Below are 19,539 nucleotides of genomic sequence, written 5' to 3' on the forward strand. Positions count from 1 at the left end.
GCTCCTTCGGGAGGCAGCCCATGCCGTACTGGGGGTCCCAGAGGGCAGCTGAGTCCCAAAAAGGGGTGGTTCGTCCAAGGTCACAAAGGGCGGGGGAGGTGGTGCCCAAGGTCCCCACGGGTGATGTTATTTGTTGGAGGTGCCACAAGCCAGGACATATAGCTGCCCGTTGTTCCCAAGCCACTGAGCAGATGGACTGCAGCATGGGACGCCGTTGTTCATACTATGCGTATCCAGTCTGTAGTGTGAACTCTCCATCCAACGAGGGACCTCAAGCGTGTCCCGTAAAGGTGAACGGTCGAGCAGTAACGGCACTGTTAGACTCGGGGAGCCTAGTGACCCTGGTGAGGGCCACTTTTCCTCTTCATCTGCTCCCAGGAAAGAAGGTCGGAGTGCGGTGCATACATGGTGATGCAAAGGACTACCCTATGGCCAGGGTGGACATTGAAACGGCATGTGGCACTGAATCCCACATAGTCGGCGTAGTTCAGGACTTGTTGCACCCTATAATTATTGGCCGGGATTTCTGTTTGTTTTGGGATTTGTGGGGAAAGGGTTCTGAGCTCCCTGGCAGGGAACCAGTGAACCCTGGAACGGTATCGCCACACCCAGAGGCAGACAGCTTTCCTTTTTGTGTTCTGATTGGGGATGAGGAGGAAGTATCCCCTACATCTGACATTCTGGAGTTAGAGGTTACCGGTGAAAATTTTGGGACTGCCCAACATAGGGACCCCACTCTGAGGGAAGCCTTTAATAATGTCACAGTTATTGACGGGGTGGTACAGGAGCCGGGGGCAGACAAAAGATTTCCCCATTTTCTGTTGAGGAGGGAATTGTTGTACCGGGTCACGAAAATAAGGGAGGAGTTGGTAGAGCAGTTGATAGTGCCGGGTCCGTATAGACGGAAAGTGTTGGACATGGCCCATTCACACATCTTGGGGGGACACCTAGGGGTGGAAAAAACGCAGGAACGGGTTGTGCAGAGGTTCTATTGGCCTGGGTGTCACCGGGAAATAGTGAACTATTGCAGGTCCTGCCCTACATGTCAGCTAACTGCTCCTACTCCTCATTTCTGGAACCCCCTTGTGCCACTGCCCATTATTGAGGTACCGTTCGAGAGAATTGCCATGGACTTGGTCGGTCCCTTAGTTAAATCAGCTCGGGGCCATCAGTATATATTAGTCATCCTGGACTATGCCACTCGCTATCCTGAGGCAATTCCCTTGAGGAATTCTTCCTCAAAGAGCATAGCCCGCGAGTTGGTCCATGTCTTTTCCCGGACAGGTCTGCCAAAGGAGATCCTGACTGACCAGGGTACACCTTTCATGAGCAAGGTGATGAGGGAGTTATGCAAAGCCCTGAAGATCTCCCAGTTGAGGACCTCGGTGTACCATCCCCAGTCAGATGGTCTTGTTGAGAGGTTTAACAAGACTCTAAAGAGCATGCTGAGGAAAGCTATAGAGAAAGACGGTAGAGACTGGGATTGTCTCTTACCCTATCTGATGTTTTCCATTCGTGAAGTTCCACAGGCCTCCACAGGGTTCTCACCGTTTGAGCTTCTATATGGCCGACATCCACGAGGACTCCTGGATATAGCCAAGGAAACCTGGGAAGCCGAAGTCACGCCCCACAGAAGCGTCATTGAGCATGTGGCCCTGATGCAGCAGAGGATTGCAAAGGTGATGCCTATCGTGAAAGAACACCTTCTCCAAGCACAAGAAGCTCAAGCCAGGGTCTACAACCGGTCTGCAAGAGTGAGGCAGTTCAATTCGGGAGACCGAGTTCTGGTGTTAGTTCCAACGGTGGAAAGCAAGTTCTTGGCCAAATGGCAAGGGCCATATGAGGTTGTCGAGAAACTTGGTGAGGTAAATTATAAAATTCACCAACCAGGAAGACGGAAACCATTCCAAGTTTACCATGTCAACCTCATCAAGCCATGGCAAGATAGAGAGCCGACAGTTACTCCGTCCTTGTTAAGCAACCCAGAAGGTGAGGTTGGAGCGGTTACTATAGCAGAGACGCTATCGAAAAGCAAGAAACAGCAGTGCCGGGAGTTACTCCAGAAAAACAGGGACCTGTTTTCAGAATTGCCAGGATACACGAAGGTCATAGAGCACGAGGTCCTAACAGAGCCCCATGTGCGGGTGAATGTGAAACCTTATCGTATTCCTGAGGCTCGTCGAGAAGTTATCTCCAAGGAAGTGGAGCGCATGTTGAGGCTTGGAGTCATTGAGGAATCCAAGAGCGGTTGGTCAAGCCCAATTGTCCTGGTCCCAAAACCTGATGGAGAGTGGAGGTTTTGCAACGACTATCGGAAGTTGAATGAGGTCTCCAAGTTCGACGCTTATCCCATGCCCCGTATTGATGAGCTCATCGAAAGGCTTGGGCACGCCAGATATATATCCACCTTGGATCTGACAAAGGGGTATTGGCAGATCCCCATGGCGCAGGAAGCCAAGGAGAAGACAGCCTTTTCGACACCTGATGGATGCTTCCAGTATGCCCGGATGCCGTTTGGCCTACAGGGAGCTCCGGCGACCTTCCAGAGGGCTATGGATAGAGTTCTTGCACCCCATAAGGCCTACGCTGCTGCGTACCTAGATGATATCGTCATCTTTAGCCCGGACTGGGAGAGTCATCTGGAGAAAGTCCAAGCGGTGTTGGATGCTATAAGAGAGGCCGGATTTACTATAAACCCAAAGAAGTGTGCCTTGGGTAAAGAAGAAGCTAAGTACCTTGGATACATAGTGGGTCACGGAGAAATTAAACCCCAAATCAGTAAAGTGGAGGCAATTCAAACGTGGCCAAAACCAGTTTCCAAGAAGCAAGTTAAAGCCTTCCTGGGAATCGTGGGATATTACAGGAGGTTCATCCCAAACTTCGCCACGATGGCTGCGCCTCTGACTGACCTGCTAAAAGGGACAAAACCAGTAATGGTTAAGTGGTCCGAAGAAACAGAGTCAGCCTTCCAAAAAATGAAAAACGCTTTGTGTAAGCAACCCGTTCTGATGGCCCCAAACTTCAAGAAAGAGTTTATTCTTCAGACAGATGCCTCAGATGTTGGGGTGGGAGCAGTCCTTTCCCAAGAACTACATGGGGAGGAGCATCCTGTTCTCTATCTGAGTAGGAAGCTGTCCTCATCTGAAAAGAACTACTCAGTCGTTGAGAAGGAGTGCTTGGCCATAAAATGGGCAGTGGACACATTACGGTACTATCTGCTGGGACGCAAATTTAGACTGATATCCGACCATGCCCCACTTAGGTGGATGAGGGAAACGAAGGGTAGAAATGCTAGGGTCACCCGTTGGTTCTTATCCCTGCAGGACTTCAGTTTCCATGTGGAACATCGGGCCGGAAAGCTGCACGGTAATGCGGATGCCCTATCAAGAATCCCTTGTTTAGTGGGAGAAAGTGCCAAGCCCCACGGCTTTAGGCAGAGGGGGGAGGTATGTAGCATGGCTAAAGGGTGTGTAGTCGATGGGAGGTATGTGCCGCATAAGTGCCTTGTTGCTGTAATGTAGCCCGGAATATTGCGTTGTTTTATATAACCATATGTTTGTGTTTCAGGACCTGTGGTGATGTCAGACCACATGGCTAATCATGTGATAGATTACTGGGTGTGGTTAGTCCTATATAAGACTGGCTAATCCTTTACACAGGAGATGTGTGGAGGTGAAACCCTCCTGAGTGTGTTCGGCTTCAGGACTGAGCCGGATGAACTGGACACTTGTTTTCCTTTGCCTGAACCAAAGGCTATTTTGCTTTCTGTTGTTTTGCCACATGGTTTATGAAGCAATAAACCCAGTGAACTTTAAAGGAACACGTCTCCTGAGTGTCAGCCGTCGCAGCTGAGTGAGTGAAATCGCTACACCGTTTGCTGCGCTCTGGTTCTGAGGGTGCTCAGTCGCAGTTCCCCTCTGAGCCCTTTATCTCTCATCTGCTTCTTTCCTCTGTTGCTCCACCACATTCAACCCCTCGGATTCTCTGTCTTCCCTGGAGCTGCAGCACTTCTCTGGCTGCATGGCTCCGTTGTCTTCACTCAGTTCCAGACTTCCTTCTCCTATCTCTCCCTCCTGGAGACTTACTGCCTAACTTCTCCTCCAGGCCAGGATGCATATATCTGAGGGAAGCTACCCTGAATCCGGGTTCTGAGCTCCCCCTTCTGGCTTGGATTTGGAATGTGTTGTGTGTGGGTGCCTTACCTGGTAAATAGAATTCCCCTTGCCTCCAAGCATGACATTGCCTTCCCCGAAGAGAAGGCAACATCATTGTAACAACCGGTTACCTGGGGTGTTATACCAACAGACCCTCACAGACCAAGTTTTGATTGCCTATCTTAAGGCTAGAGTCAAAAGACCGTATTTTCTCTCATGTGAGAAAATCGGTTCTATTATTCTCATCACACTGTTCAGAACTTGATCACAATGTGACCTGATTTTCTCGAATGCGGGGAAGATGGAGAAAACAATTTCTGCATTTTGCCAGTGTGTGAAAATCGGACTGCACTTAGATCTCAACTGTGTGCAGTTCAATTTTTTTGATGGACCTGTAGGGTGCTAGCAAGTACATAGGATGCAGTGACACACAGGAGGCAGAGCAAGGGTTAACAGGTTCTTTATATTAAACAGTGATAGTACAAGCAGTGGGGTAAAGGGTGCGAACTTGTGGATTGGGTAAGTCATATGTAGGAAATAATAACAGGTTAACTTATCAGTTTCTGTGCGGTGGAGGAAGGTGGGTGGAAGATCCCTCGGTGGTGTCGCAGGTGGCGCAAGATGTCTCTAATCTGTTCCCGCAAAAGGGCAATGCATTGTCTCCTTGAGATGACAAATCCTCCGGGTGCTTCTGGAACGCCCGCCAGGGCAATGGGGATACTCGGTACCGGGTCCGGTCGCATTTAAGGGGGATTTTCTACATGCATTTGCATATTTCTCATAAGGGATGGGAGCAGTGTTCTGGATCACTGCGTTGAGAAACACGTGATGGTGTCTCCGCGGTGTTGGATGTTTTGATCTCCCCGAGGTCATTCATCCTTATGTTTATTTAAGCATTTAAGGGGGATGTCACGGTGGCTGCGACCCGGTCTGTTTTAAAGGGATTTGTACTAAAGTTTGTGCTCATGATGCCACCTGTGGTTCTTTGTCAGTAGGGGTCCTCTGGGGTGATGTTACTGCAGCATAGATGCTCGGCTCCGCTGTCTGCTCTCCACTCCTCTCCCTTCACTGCCTCCTCCAGAACAGAACACTTAAAGCTGGGGAAGCTCTCCTGTATCCGGGTTCTGAGCTCCCCCTTCTGGCCTGGATTCAGAATGTGTTGTATGTAGGTGCGTTACCTGGTAAAGGGAATCCTCCTTGCCTCCAAACATGATATCACTCTCCCGGAAAGGAAGACAACATCACTGTAACAACCGGTTACCTGGGGTGTTACACTTCGGCACGTGATCTCCTGATCCGGGCACACGGTGGGGTAGAGATGAAGGTCGGTGCCACAGTGGAAGAAGCAGAAAGTTCAGTAGAAAAGACCGCAGTAGAAGCACACAGTCCAGCGGACGCAGTCACAGGCACAGGCCGGTCTGTAGCAGGCGCGACAAAGATGGGACTAAGCGGTGCCTCCACGGTGGTGAGAGGAGCCAAGGTATGCACTCTATCCTCGTCACTACCTGGTGCAGATGTCTCTCTCTGGGCTGAGGGTAGAATGTGCCGGCAGTCTTGCTAACTAGGAATATAGGCACAGCTAGCTGGCGTGGATCCTTTGAGAGGGAGTCAACCGTCTCACTGCTCACAAGGTCGTTTCCCACCAAGTCCCTCATCTTGCCGCTCACACCGTTATTTATGTCGGACCCGCCCCCATCAGTCAGGAATCCTGAACTACTCCAGTCAAAATCTCTTCCCCCTGAAACAATGGTGACAGCCCTGACATTTCTGGCCCAGACAAGCAAGAGGGACTGTTATCTTGGCACTGTTCCGTACAGAACCATTGACTTGCATGCCGAGTGCTATCAATTTTTTTTCTTGGACAGACTTGGTCCAAGGTAAAAATCACGTATGTGCATAGTTTCATAGAATAACATTGATATGAGTATGATCCAATGTGTTGTTGAATCACAGTTGGACTGAAAACACAGTAACTAATACCAATCTTATAGTGACCATATAGTACCAGTATGCATAGGCTTTCCGCAGAACATACTGTATAAGTGTATAGGTAAATCCAGTGACTCACCAATATCATCTTCAGTAATAGGCATTCATTTTCTCTTTTATTTTCACTTGACACAAATGCTTGACTTGTAGAATGTAACACACCGACATCTGTGGCCGATCGCTTTAGTTCACCCTCTGTACTTCTTTACCCACTTATATAAAAACTCCATAGTGTAATAGTGTCTTCATGGTGCCCCACAGTACAAGTACTTCAGTTTTATACTTCGCACAGTAACAGTATCATTAAAAGTAGAACACATTAAAGTAGTGATGCCATACACTTGGGAAGCCCTGGGGACCCCACTTCACCTGTGGGAAGCGTCACCATCTTGCTACATACCATCACCCCAGAGGACCCTTTTAAGCAGTGTTGGTCCTCACTGACCGAAAACTACAGGTGGCATCACCAACACAGACATTACAAATCCCTTTAAAGATCTTTCCCTTTAATTGGATGCCCAGGGCCACGGACTGGGTGGCAGCCACAGTGACATCCCCTTTAAGACCAGACCCAGTACCGAGTACCCCCGTAATGTCATTGTGCCGCCTGCAATGGAACACTGACATCCTTTGCATCTGTGGACCTATGATAGGCTATAGGCCTAAGGATCGCAGTAGAAGTGCAGAACAGTAATTTACTGACATTTTCTCCACAGTAATTTTTAATTGGATGTGTTATGTGCATGCTCATCCTGTCGACAATAGTTCTGGTACCATAGGTCCCTCCTTCAGAGTTCAGTCACAGTAGCTCTTTGTGTAAGGAGTTGTAAAAAATTACTGGTGGTCAATGCCACCCCGTGCAACGTCTCAGGCACTGGACTTGGGTATAGTATGGCAGTCCATAGATTGCTATGGGTGCACTAACGCTCTGTACAAATGTGAGGTTGGAATACACATGTATACAGATACTGTAACAATGTGCAAAAACACCTGAGGTATATAAACAAATTTGAATATAATTTTCTAGATTTTTCATTAATATATACAGAGTTGGTAATTTCACAAATCCATTGATGAAAAATTAAGAAAAGCTTTATTTTCTTCCTGGTCTTGGAAAATATAGTAACTACTTGCATATTGGTATGAAAGTATAAGATTTATTTATTCATATATTTTACTCACTTATATAGCGCAATAAATTCTGTGGTGCATGCGCAGTGATGTGCTGTATGGTATGCCCACAGTTGGGCAAAGCATAGTGCGCAGGCGAAAGAGCAGAATGTACTGCGCAACTGCCAAAAAAGAGCGTGATCTGTGCGATTCACAGATCGAATTTACATCAGACATGCCGAGGAGCGGGGGAGAGAGAAACAGGGATTTAACCACGCCCATTTGACCAGCGTGATTGACAGGCGAAAACGGCGACTTTAGTAAGGTATTTCGGCAGCATAGGTGGGGAATCAGGGAGCAAAAAATACCCTATTGTAAAGCACAGCTCAGGCCCTATTTAACGGTATTTTTATCTCATATTGAAAAAACGGGGTGACAGGTTCCCTTTAATGTAGGGTATGTGCACATGTTGAGTATTTGGATGCAGAAATTTCTGCACAATTTCTACGTCTCTTGGCAGGAAAAATGCAGTATTTTTGCCTATTTTTTTATGTGTTTTCTATGCATTTGTGCATGCATTTTTTCACCTGCATATTTCCATCGTAGATAATGGATATAGATAATTGATAGGTATACAGAAAGAGAGATGGATAGATAGAAACATATAGACATGCAGATAGTCAAATAAACAATTAATTGCACAACCATCGACTTATAATAAAATTGCACCCTGTGGAACTTATTGGACAGCTTTTGATGATTAAATAAATGAAAAATGCTATGTGGTGTAGGGATTGTACTCGCTCGGATGCATAGGAGGAAACAGGAGGCACATTCTCTTCAGCGTTCATGTAGGTTTATTCATTCCATAAACCATTTAAGTCAGCAACACCAGGGTAAACAGTCTTACATCAGACAGTTGAATCCTCAATGTCCATATTAGAGCTCCGCTCTCCCTCAGCCCTGTGGGCGCACAGACTGTGCTATGTCCAGCACGTAGGCTCTCCAGCCTAAATATGGTCTCTGTGTGCTGTTCAGGACATCTGTCCCCACGTGGAACCGTCCAACACACAGGCCACTCTGCAGTGTCCAGCCAGGACACATGGAAGTGTGTCCACTCTGACAGACTTCCAAAACACTCTCACCATATGCTACACACACACCTCTTTACATAGGTGTAACCACACCCATGAACCCATCACATGATTAGACATGTGGTTCTGACATCACCACAGGTCCTGAAACAAACATAGATAGGCACGGTTATGCCCCTTACCCAGGGGTGAGGTATATGGGTAGACAGACCCTCCCATCTCTCATAGCTACCCGTAACCCGGACCCAAATATACCAAACAATTCCTTATTGCTTTATGTGCATTAAAGAAAACACTCCGGGTTACATCACAGCGACAAGCCTTCTCTGTGATACATATCTCCCGTCGACTATACAACCTTTAGCCATGCTACATACCTCCCCCCTCTGCTTAAAGCCGTGGGGCTTGGCACTTGTCCTGAACCAACTAGAGACCCCTCTCAGTCGTCCCTGACAGTCAAACTGTCTCTCCAAGTCAGAGCCTGTTATTGAACCCTTTCGTCGGCATTCGTCATCCCTTTCCATCACATCCTTTGATAACGATGACCCCTTGACATATCGTCTGCTATAAGATCTCCCGCTTAAGTCACTGAGTCCTGAACTAACTGAGGAGTCACTACTTCTAACTCTTCCATCTGACCACCTTCGGTTCTCTCTCGGTTCTTGATCTCTCCTATTGTCTTTCTTCGGAGAGCAGCTCTTCCCTTTACCTCTATATCCTCTGTTAACTTCAGCTTGAGGACTTCCAGTCTTTAGAGAACCTCTTCGCCTCTCTAGACGAGTTGAAGGTGGTGGCAACCTGTTTGCCAATCCTTGCAGCTCTATATTGATCTGCTCCCTCTCACGTCTTAGCTGCTCTATCTGTTTCAGGTATGCCACACGATACCCCAGGAGCATTTGGATATTCCCAAGGCTCTCCATCGATCCAACGACAAGGAATGGAACCATCCCATCTTCACCCACAACCTGGGCTTCATCATCAGCCAGAATGCTCACTCTCATAACACCGGACCTATTCACCATCTCTTGCATCACCTTGAAAATCTTCTGATGACTTTCCCCACCAGACCTCTGGGCACTTGCACAACATCTTCTACAATACCCAACCGACTTTGAGCTTCTCTTGCTAGCTCCAGACGTCGAGCGGCTTCCTTATTCTTCAACATGATCAATTGTTATGTGCGGAGGCATTGTAGATGCATCTCTCTCAGAACAGCCACCCGCTTCACTGTGACTTCCTTAGTTGACAGTATGACCAGTTGATGGGTCTCAGGTGCCCAATGCACCCTACACCCGTCGACCGCCTTTTTAAACACTTCATGCACCTCCTCACTGGCACACGCTTCTTGCATGTCTTTGGGTATGTCTATTACGCACTTGAAGATCGAAGTCTCACCTTCTTGGTCATATCGTTGGACCTCCTCGTCCTCAGTGTCAGCGCAGTTTTTCAAGACCTCGATGTCCTTTGTTCGGCCATCTGCGGGGCACTTCCCTTGCTGGATTTCTTCCTCCGTGGAGGCCCCTTCTTTGGTCAGCCTCTCCAGCTTATTCTCATTCACCGTGATCAAATCGGAAGAGCGCAACAGTCCAATTTCCCGGTCATCTGTGGATTTCTGGAGAACTTTATCTTGCTCTTCTACCAAGCAGCGATGCTCATCCTCTCTCTGGAGAAGCTCCTGCTGATTCTTCTCTTAGGCCTCTCTGAGCACCTCCATATCTTTTAATACGGCCTTATTTATGGTTTGACATGCTGACAGGTGACCTCTGAGCTCAGCAACTTCCTTTTCCAGCTCACCCACTATGTGCTCAATCACCTCCTCAGGACCCTTTCTCGCTCAACTATTTCTTTAAGCAGCTCTATCTCATGGTCCTGCTCTCTTTTGGCCAGCACATGTCGCACCATCACCTCTTTAATTAGATTTTCAGATTGGGTCTCTTGCCCACCCACACTCTGCCTCTTCAGAGTTCCACCTGTTTCTTCAGCATCAGATACTTCATCATACTGAGCCACTTCACTCTTTGCGGGCATTGCAGATGTGGGTCTACTACAGGTCTGTTCTAACCCCAGCCCGTCATTAACCACCTCAGTGCTAGGGTTTGTCAGAGATAAAGTGACCCCCTCATCAAGGATAATAACATTATCTGCACCTGACCCTGTCTCTTCCTCATCATCTTTCTTCTCAGAGGGTATAACTTGTCCCGCCTTTCTGCGGCCCCCGCGACGTGATGAAGATCTGTGATTTTTACTCGGCTTCTAATTACTGCACTCCTTTCCCTTTGTGCTCGAGTCACAGTCTGAATAGGAGTCACCCCCTCTCACTCTGTCATCCTGGAACAGCAATTCCCCATTTAAACACGTGTCAGACCCACACTTTCTACCAGTCACCCGGAACTCTGGACTGTCAACCTTAGGTGTCGCTATCTCCTTTTCACACATCACACAATCCGGAATCACTACAGCCGCTTGTTGTGGTGGGGCTTCAATATGACCATTCCATCTCTCCTCTGAACAACCCCACACTGCATCAACTTCCCATATGTCTTCAAAGATCACAAAGTCTCGGCCCCTCTCAAAGGGGTAAAACAAGTCTGGTGTTATACCGTCATCTTGGCACTTTACATTTTTGGACATATCAATGATCACTCTGTCCACAGTATAGTCAACAGTGACCCCATGAATGCAGCAAACATTGACCTTTTTCTCATTTAGACAGAAGACGAGAGGAGTTCCTGTCAGAGTCAACTGACTCTTTGAGTCCAGCAGTCCAGATACTCCTTCATGGTGTAACATAACAGTACACACCTGCGCCCTGTCATCAAACGGGAAGTCTATGCCGCACTCGGAATACATAAAACACAAACATTGCTGTTCCCCTTTTGAAAGATCCACCCCTTTTGGGGTCACCATCCCCTTTTTAGACTCCGCCCCTTTTAGGGCCACCACCCCCTTGTGGGCTATTTTCTCCTTTAGGGCCACCACCCCCTTTTGGGTTACCACCCCCTTGTGGACCATTTTCTCCTTTAAGGCCACTGCCCCTTTTAGGGACTCCACCCCCTTTTGGGCAACTACCCCCTTTTGCGACGCAGCCCCTTTTTGGCCAACCATAATTATTTGGGCACCGCTCCGTTTTTGGGACTCCACCCACTTTTTAGGGACACCACCCTGTGGACTTCCCACAGTACTCTCAGGCCCCAGTTTGCACAGCACACCAATGTGACTCTGGCCCTTTAAGAGTCTGCACACTCTAAACCAGCAATGTCTTTTTTTTTTTCTTTGCTGCAACTGCACTTCACAAGGCTCTGCACCGCGGACTTCGTGGACCCGCCGATCCACAGCAAAACTTCGTAACCCCGCCGAGTTACCGCCAGACGCCTTCAGTCTTCGTGGCCCCGCCGAGCCACAGCAAATCGATCACAGAAGAAAAAAAAGAAATACATGAACTCGCCAGTCCACAGCAAGCACTTGCACATGTGCTTAAAGAAAAAAAAACACAGCCTTTCAGTGACCTCTGGTCAGCATAGCACAGACTCCTGTCTGTTACAAAAAAATCACTGATCCCAATCAGCACAATACACGGTTTTCAGAACGTTACCCGCTGGCAACCTGCACGGGTTCCTGGACACCTCTTGGCCTCAGAGGTGCCCCAGACACAATGTCTCTTTCTTTGTTTCACACTGACCCCGGTCAGCACAACACAGATCTCCATCCGTTCTCAGCTTTACAGCCCAAACACATTTTCTCACTGATCCCAATCAGCATAACACAGATCTCCATCCGTTACCTGTTGGTGTCAGCCACACAGGTTCCCGGATCCCTCTTCTCCACAGAGGTATCACATATACAGCAGTTCTCACTGATCCCGATCAGCATTACTCACGGTTGTCAAGACCGTCCACTCTTCTGGCTCAGACCAGCCATAGCTGCAACATGTGCTCCTTGGATCGCTGCCCGCATTCGAAACACCAATTGTAGGGATTGTACTCGCTCGGATGCATAGGAGGAAACAGGAGGCACATTCTCTTCAGCGTTCATGTAGGTTTATTCATTCCATAAACCATTTAAGTCAGCAACACCAGGGTAAACAGTCTTACATCAGACAGTTGAATCCTCAATGTCCATATTAGAGCTCCGCTCTCCCTCAGACCTGTAGGCACACAGGCTGTGCTATGTCCAGCACGTAGGCTCTCCAGCCTAAATATGGTCTCTGTGTGCTGTTCAGGACATCTGTCCCCACGTGGAACCGTCCAACACACAGGCCACTCTGCAGTGTCCAGGCAGGACACATGGAAGTGTGTCCACTCTGACAGACTTCCAAAACACTCTCACCATGTGCTACACACACACCTCTTTACATAGGTGTAACCACACCCATGAACCCATCACATGATTAGACATGTGGTTTTGACATCACCACAGGTCCTGAAACAAACATAGATAGGCACGGTTATGCCCCTTACCCAGGGGTGAGGTATATGGGTAGCCAGACCCTCCCATCTCTCATAGCTACCCGTAACCCGGACCCAAATATACCAAACAATTCCTTATTGCTTTATGTGCATTAAAGAAAACACTCCGGGTTACATCACAGCGACAAGCCTTCGCTGTGATACATATCTCCCGTCGACTATACAACCTTTAGCCATGCTACAGTGGGATTACCCCCTCTCCCATTTCTTTTGTAACCAGCAAAGGTAAAGCACACTGCTGTGAGCTAATATTATAAGTCTGGAAAGGTCTATGATTATTGGTCCCTTCCCAGCCTAAGAATACTAGACTGCAGCTGTCCGAGAAGTGGATCATCACACTAGATGCAATTGGCTCTTCATCTTGGCTCTTTCTGATTGCCCTGTTGCATTGATAATAAGTAGGGTTGAGTGAAAGGGGTTGGCCAGATTCAGAAGTCGCCGACTTTTGGCAAAGTCGGGTTTCATGAAACCCGACCCGACCCCTATGTGGGGTCGGCCATGAGGTCGGCGATCTTCTGAACTGGAATCGGAATTCCGATACCGATTCCCGATATGTTTAAGATATCGGGAATCGGTATCGGAATTCAGATTTAAGTGTAAAATAAAGAATAAAAATAAAAAATATTGCTATACTCACCATCGGACGCGCCCTAGTTGTAACCGGGAGCCTTCCTTCCTAAGAATGAGCGCCTGAAGGACCTTTCGATGACGTCTCGGCTTGTGATTGGTCGCGTGAGCGGTCACATGGGCGTCACGCGACCAATCACAAGCCGCGACGTCATCGAAAGGTCCTTCAAGCGCTGATTTTTAGGAAAGAAGGCTGCGGGATAGAACCAGGGCGCGTCCAAGGGTGAGTATATACCTATTAGGAATATACTCACCCTCGGACGCGCCCTGGTTCTAACCCGCAGCCTTCCTTCCTAAGAATCAGCGCTTGAAGGACCTTGTGATTGGTCGCGTGACGCCCATGTGACCGCTCACGCGACCAATCACAAGCCGCGACGTCATCGAAAGGTCCTTCAGGTGCTCATTCTTAGGAAGGAAGGCTCCCGGTTACAACCAGGGCGCGTCCGAGGGTGAGTATAGCAATATTTTTTATTTTTATTCTTTATTTTACACATTAATATGGATCGCAGGGCCTGAAGGAGAGGAAACTGGGAACCATTAGAAACCCAATGCACTGCATTGGGTTTCGTGTTTCGGCCGACCCCGACCCCGACTTTTCTATAGGATCGGCCGATTTCACTCGACCCGACTTTTGAAAAAGTCGGGTTTCGTGAAACCCGACCCGATCCTATAAAAACAAAAGTCGCTCAACCCTAATAATAAGGGTAATGGGACTTGGGGTTGTTGTTATCTGTGAGGTATTCAAAAACACAGCTAAAATCAAGCCCTGGTGTTAGTAATGGAGAGGTGTCTATCAAAAGTAAAAAGAAAAAACTCACACAAAGAAAATATTAAATAAACACTCCCCCACACTTTTCCTGGTTCACCATTTTATTAAAAAAGAAAAGTTCCCAAGCAGGCTGATGTAGTCCAGCAACTCCAACGTAGTCCACAAATAGAAACCTGAAAACATAAGCAGAGAGAAATAAAAACAAGACACTGTCCCTCGCTCACCACTTTATCATAAAAAGTTCCCAAACGTTTCAAAAAATTATGGAAAAATAAATGTGTATTTTGTTTCTTCCTTATTTTTTCTCTTTGATATCAGCAACAACAAAAAAGAATATAAAACAAAGTAAAAATGAAACCCCTTGTATAGCGAAAAAAAAGGCAAAAACAATTATAATATCCAGACGAGAAACATGTTTGTAACTGTTAAAAGCATGATAAAACCTGAAAATGGTGCCTGGCTAGGAATTGTCATTAGAGTTGAGCGAACCTGAACATGGACTTCTTACTGTATGTTTGCTTTCCTGTTCGGGTCCAGAAGTCTAATAAAGCTTGTTGAAAGGCTGCAGTGCAGCCAATCAATAAGCTTTAAGTTTGTGGGCACTTCTGCCTCCATCACAGGCATGTCAAGTAATTATATGGCTGTGATTGGCCAGACAGTTAAAATAATACACAATAAAAAAAAGCAACATGCGGGCCCGTTCGTTTTTTAAAATTAGCCGAGGGAAAGCAAACAGCTTGGGGCTGGTATTTTTAAACTGTGAAAAGGCCAATATCCAAGGAGCTTCCCAGCCTATTAGCAGCTCGCAGCTGTCTGATTTGCTTTAGATGGTTATTAAGAAAAGGATGGACCCTAAAACTTTATGTGGGGTCCCACCTTATTTTTAATAACCAGCTAAGGCAAAGCAGACAGCTGCATGCTCATATTAATAGGCTGGTAAGTGGAGATGTATATTGGCCCCCTCCCAGCCTAATAAAACCAGCGCTTAACCGCCACAGAAATGGCACATCCATTAGACGTGAAAAATTTTGGAGCTTAGCCTTGGCTCTTCCCACTTTCCCTGGTGCAATAGAAAGCATGGTATCAGTTTATGGGATTGATGTCAGCTGTGTAATGTCCACTGACATCAAGCACAAAGGTTAGTAATGGAGAAGTCAGAAGTTAGATAAAGAAATAAAAGTAATCAATCAAGAGTTCCAAACCAGAGCAAATAGAGGTATCAAAAACAATCAGTATCAATTTATTATCAAATAAACATATACCAAATACATACATGGACAAACAAAAAATGAATGAGAGATAACAGCTTCGTAAGATGGAAAAAATACTGATAGGGACACATAAGAAATCCAAACCAACCCTGTTGCAGACAGAAAAAATGGCAAATGCTCAATAGTTTTAGTGGGTAAGAGTAAAAGAGAAAATTACCATGTATCTCTATAGAGATACAATATGCCCACGTAACTAAATAAATAACATATGTACAGGACTTCCTAAAAAAGGAACCCTGTAGGTATAACAGTCAAGAGCATAGATAAATAAATAAGATCAGCCACTCAGATGTCTACCGGGTATATGTAGAGGCGCTGAGGAGTACTATGTAAATACCTTGGGACATGCTGAGGATCAAGAGTCGGGCTGCCGTGATGCTGCAACAGGGAAGAAGGGGAGCCTCAATGCGCGTTTCGCCATCGGTGGCTTCGGCAGGAGGCGTGGTTTGTGTAGGAAAGGGCTGGGGTATAAATAGGGACCCTGGGAGGCTCATGGACCAGTCAGCGCACAAGTCGGCATGATGTAATTACTCGCGGCAGAGGGCGCAGCCGCGCGCCAAATGGTATGAGCGGGAGGACAAACGTCATCTCCGTCCATCTCCACGGCAACGCGTGCAGCGTCCGACCCGGCCGGGAGCGTCACAGCGCATGCGCGAAGTGCGCACAGATCTGAGCAAATACAATACCTGAACAGACGTGGCGCTAAGAATAGATGCAGACGCGATGTATATGAGTGTACTCCCACCGAGTCCCCATCGGAGATCACAGTGACACCAATACAGGTAATAGAAATTGGATATCTTAGTAGAAATTATACTGGGGACACTTGGAAGGATAGGATGTTAAAGGGGTAACATCACCGCCCCAGACAAATGATTTTCCATAACCTCTACAGTGTCATGACTGTGACAGGATGGTTCCGCCTCCATCCTGGTCAGGTCAGAGTTAATTCTAGTCCACCTCTCTTTGGTTATGGGGCGGCTATTTAATGTTGGTAGTTCCTGGGTTTGGTGTCGGTGATACTTCCACATATTCGATTTGTAGTTGCTGACTCAGGTTACTCGTCCGTATTTGTTGTGCCTCTGTGCATGTGAGCTTATGCTGTGAATGACCCTGTGTGTCCCCTGACTTTTGCCTCTGTACCCTGCATTGTATTGCCCTGTCCTTCCTGATTAGCTGATCCCTTGGTTTGTCACGGTTTACTCTCTGTGCTATCCTTTGACTACGTTTATGTACTGTGACCGGTACTCCGTGCTCCCTGCTGCCTTCCCTGGCTGCACGCGTGGTGAGTTCACCCCTCTGTCATCATGTGCTGTTATTGGTTCCTGTCCTTTACACATATAGCAATCCATATCTTGTTAGATAATGTGCTGTGGTACTTGGCTATTGTTAATATGGTATTGTGCACTGTAGCATGCCAAATCGTAACAGCCTATAATTGTAATGACACCGATGGTGTCACTGGTGCAGCCTACGGGGGCTATCAGGGGGCACTGGAATGAACGCAGGGAGTGGGGGAACATGTCACGCAGTGCATAAGGACCTGAGACCAAGTAGTGAGCACAGGACCTGGAACAAAGCAGTTACGTGAAGACAGGGGGGGGGCGTTGTCACTGCACGTGCGGCCAGGGAAGGCAGCAGGGAGTGCAGAGTACCGGGCACAGTATGCAAACATAGTCAAAGGAGAGCTGAGGGTCAAAAACCAGATGGGAGAGTAGTACCAAGGGATAGGACAGAGAGTAAGCCGAGACAAGCCAAGGGGTCAGATAACCAGGAAGGACAGGGCAGTACAATGCAGGATACAAAGGCAAAAGTCAGGGGACAAACATGGACATTAACAGCGAAAGCTCACATGCACAGAGGCACAATGATTATGGACGAGTAACCTGGGTAGGCAACCACAAACCAAGTGTAAGAAGAATCACCGACACCAAACCCAGGAACTGCCAACATTAAATAGCTGCCCCATAACCAAAGAGAGGTGGATGGGAATTAACCCTGACCTGACCAGGATGGAGGCAGAACCATCCTGTCAGAGTTATGACATGCAATCTCTTTCTCACGTCATCGGTGAGCGAGATTGCACAGTAGTGTAACAATAAATGGCTACACCCAACCGCTAACCATGAGTGGAGAAAAAGTTTTGGTGTTATCATTGATATTCTCTGAAAAAAGGCCAAGAAAGCAAAAATTCTGCCGGGGTATGTAAACTTTTGAGCACAACTGTATGTGCTTGATGTCAGATGACATTACAAAGCTGAAATCAATCCTATAAACTATCACCCCACTTGCCAACGCACCAAGGCAAGTGGGAAGAGCTGAGGCTAAGTGATTGCTGAGGGCTGATGTTATTAGCCTGGGAATGGGCCAATATCTTTGGCCCTTTCTCATCCTATAAAGATCACCTCGCTGCTGTCTATTTAACTTTTGCTCGTTATTGAAAATAGGGGGGCTCCACGTCATTTTTTTGGGCTCACCTTAGTTTAATAACCAGTAAAGGCTAAACAGAGAGCTGTGAGCCATAGTAACACCAGTCCTCAGCTGTCTATTTTCCTTGGGCTGGCTATTTAAAATCGGGGAGACCCCATGTAATTTTTTGGCTGGGTCTCCCCTTTTAAATAACCAGTAAAGGCTATGAAGACAACTTTGAGCTTTTATTAACACTTTCACCATGTTCAGTTTTTGCGTTTTTTGCTTCCCTTCTTTTCAGAGCATAACCTGTTTATTTTTCCATGAATGTGGCCATGTGAGCGCTTGTTTTTTACAAAACGAGTTGTACTTTGAACGACAGCATTGATTTTACCATATAATATATTGGAAAATGGGGAAAATATATCTACCAAGTGTGCTGAAATTACAAAAAAATAGTGCAATTCCAAATTTGCTTTTTTTTATTCTATAGATCATATCGAGTTCACAGATACCAAACATGTATAGGTTCTGTTTTATTTAAGTGGTGAAAAAAGATCCAAACAAAAAAATGGCTCTACTTTCCGAGATCCTTAACGTCTCAATTTTTTCAGGATTTGGGACTGGGTGAGGGCTTATTTTTTGCGCGTCAACCTCACATTTTTATTGATACCATTTTGGAGTAGCTAAAATCTTTTGATCGCCTTTTATTCCATTTTATTGCAGTGTTGAGGCGACCAAAAAAAACATAATTCTGGCGTTTTGAATTTTTTCTCATTACACTGTTTACTGATCATATTAATTCTTCCTATATTTTGATAGAATGGGTGTTTCTGGGCAGCAATACCAAATATGTATAATTTTGACATTTTTTATTGTTTTATTTTGAATTGGGCAAAAAGGGGTGATTTTAACTTTTATATTTTTTTAATTTTTTTTTCATGTTTTTGTAAAACAATTTTTTAACACTTTTCACTGCCTTCAATAGTCTCCATATGAGGTTTGAAGCTGCGACCTTCTGATGGCTTGTGCTACACATAGCAGGGCATTTGTTTGCAGGGCAATTGTCCTGCTCTAACCCCCATTGTGCTTCCTTGTGCAGCCCCCTAGCCCTTACTGCGACCATTTTACAGAACCAAAGTTTTGACTTCTATTGGGTTCAGGTTTGAGATAGAGTTTGGACCCTAATCGAACATTTAACTCAAGTTCAGCCAAATCTGCCGAATCCAAAATTCCATGGGTTCACTCATGACTACTTGTCATGAGCTAGCTAAACATATATTTTTAGGAATTTTTTATGCTGCTTTTTTTCCATGTTATTATCAATAATTAAAATTTCTTGAACTCTGGTCCAGTCTAACAGGGAAGAATTTGGTTACATCTTGACCATGTCTCCAGAAACAATGTCCTTCTTCTTCTTAGACTTATAACCAAAACAAACCCAGTGAACAGAACGGAAGTACTTTCCAAGTTGTCAACTTAAATATATAGAAGACCAACAGATGTGTAAGTTCAATGGAAAAACTTTCAGAATAGGCTAACAAACTTACCGGTATATGAGCTGATCAAAGATCCAAGTAGTTGGGAGAATTTTAATGGAATTTATTGTAAAACCCTGACTGTACAATGTTGTGTGGGGCAAACAATTAT

The 19,539-nt window shown here is 46.3% G+C and overlaps 1 protein-coding gene across 1 annotated transcript in view; it reads left to right on the forward strand.

The window, feature by feature from the left end:
- BBOX1 (gamma-butyrobetaine hydroxylase 1) overlaps nucleotides 1-19,539 on the forward strand; it is a 458,160-nt gene that overhangs the window by 25,980 nt on the left and 412,641 nt on the right. The gene's annotated exons all lie outside the window — the stretch shown is intronic.

The sequence above is a fragment of the Ranitomeya imitator genome, chromosome 9 (assembly GCF_032444005.1).
Source record: "Ranitomeya imitator isolate aRanImi1 chromosome 9, aRanImi1.pri, whole genome shotgun sequence".
Lineage (NCBI taxonomy): Eukaryota > Metazoa > Chordata > Amphibia > Anura > Dendrobatidae > Ranitomeya > Ranitomeya imitator.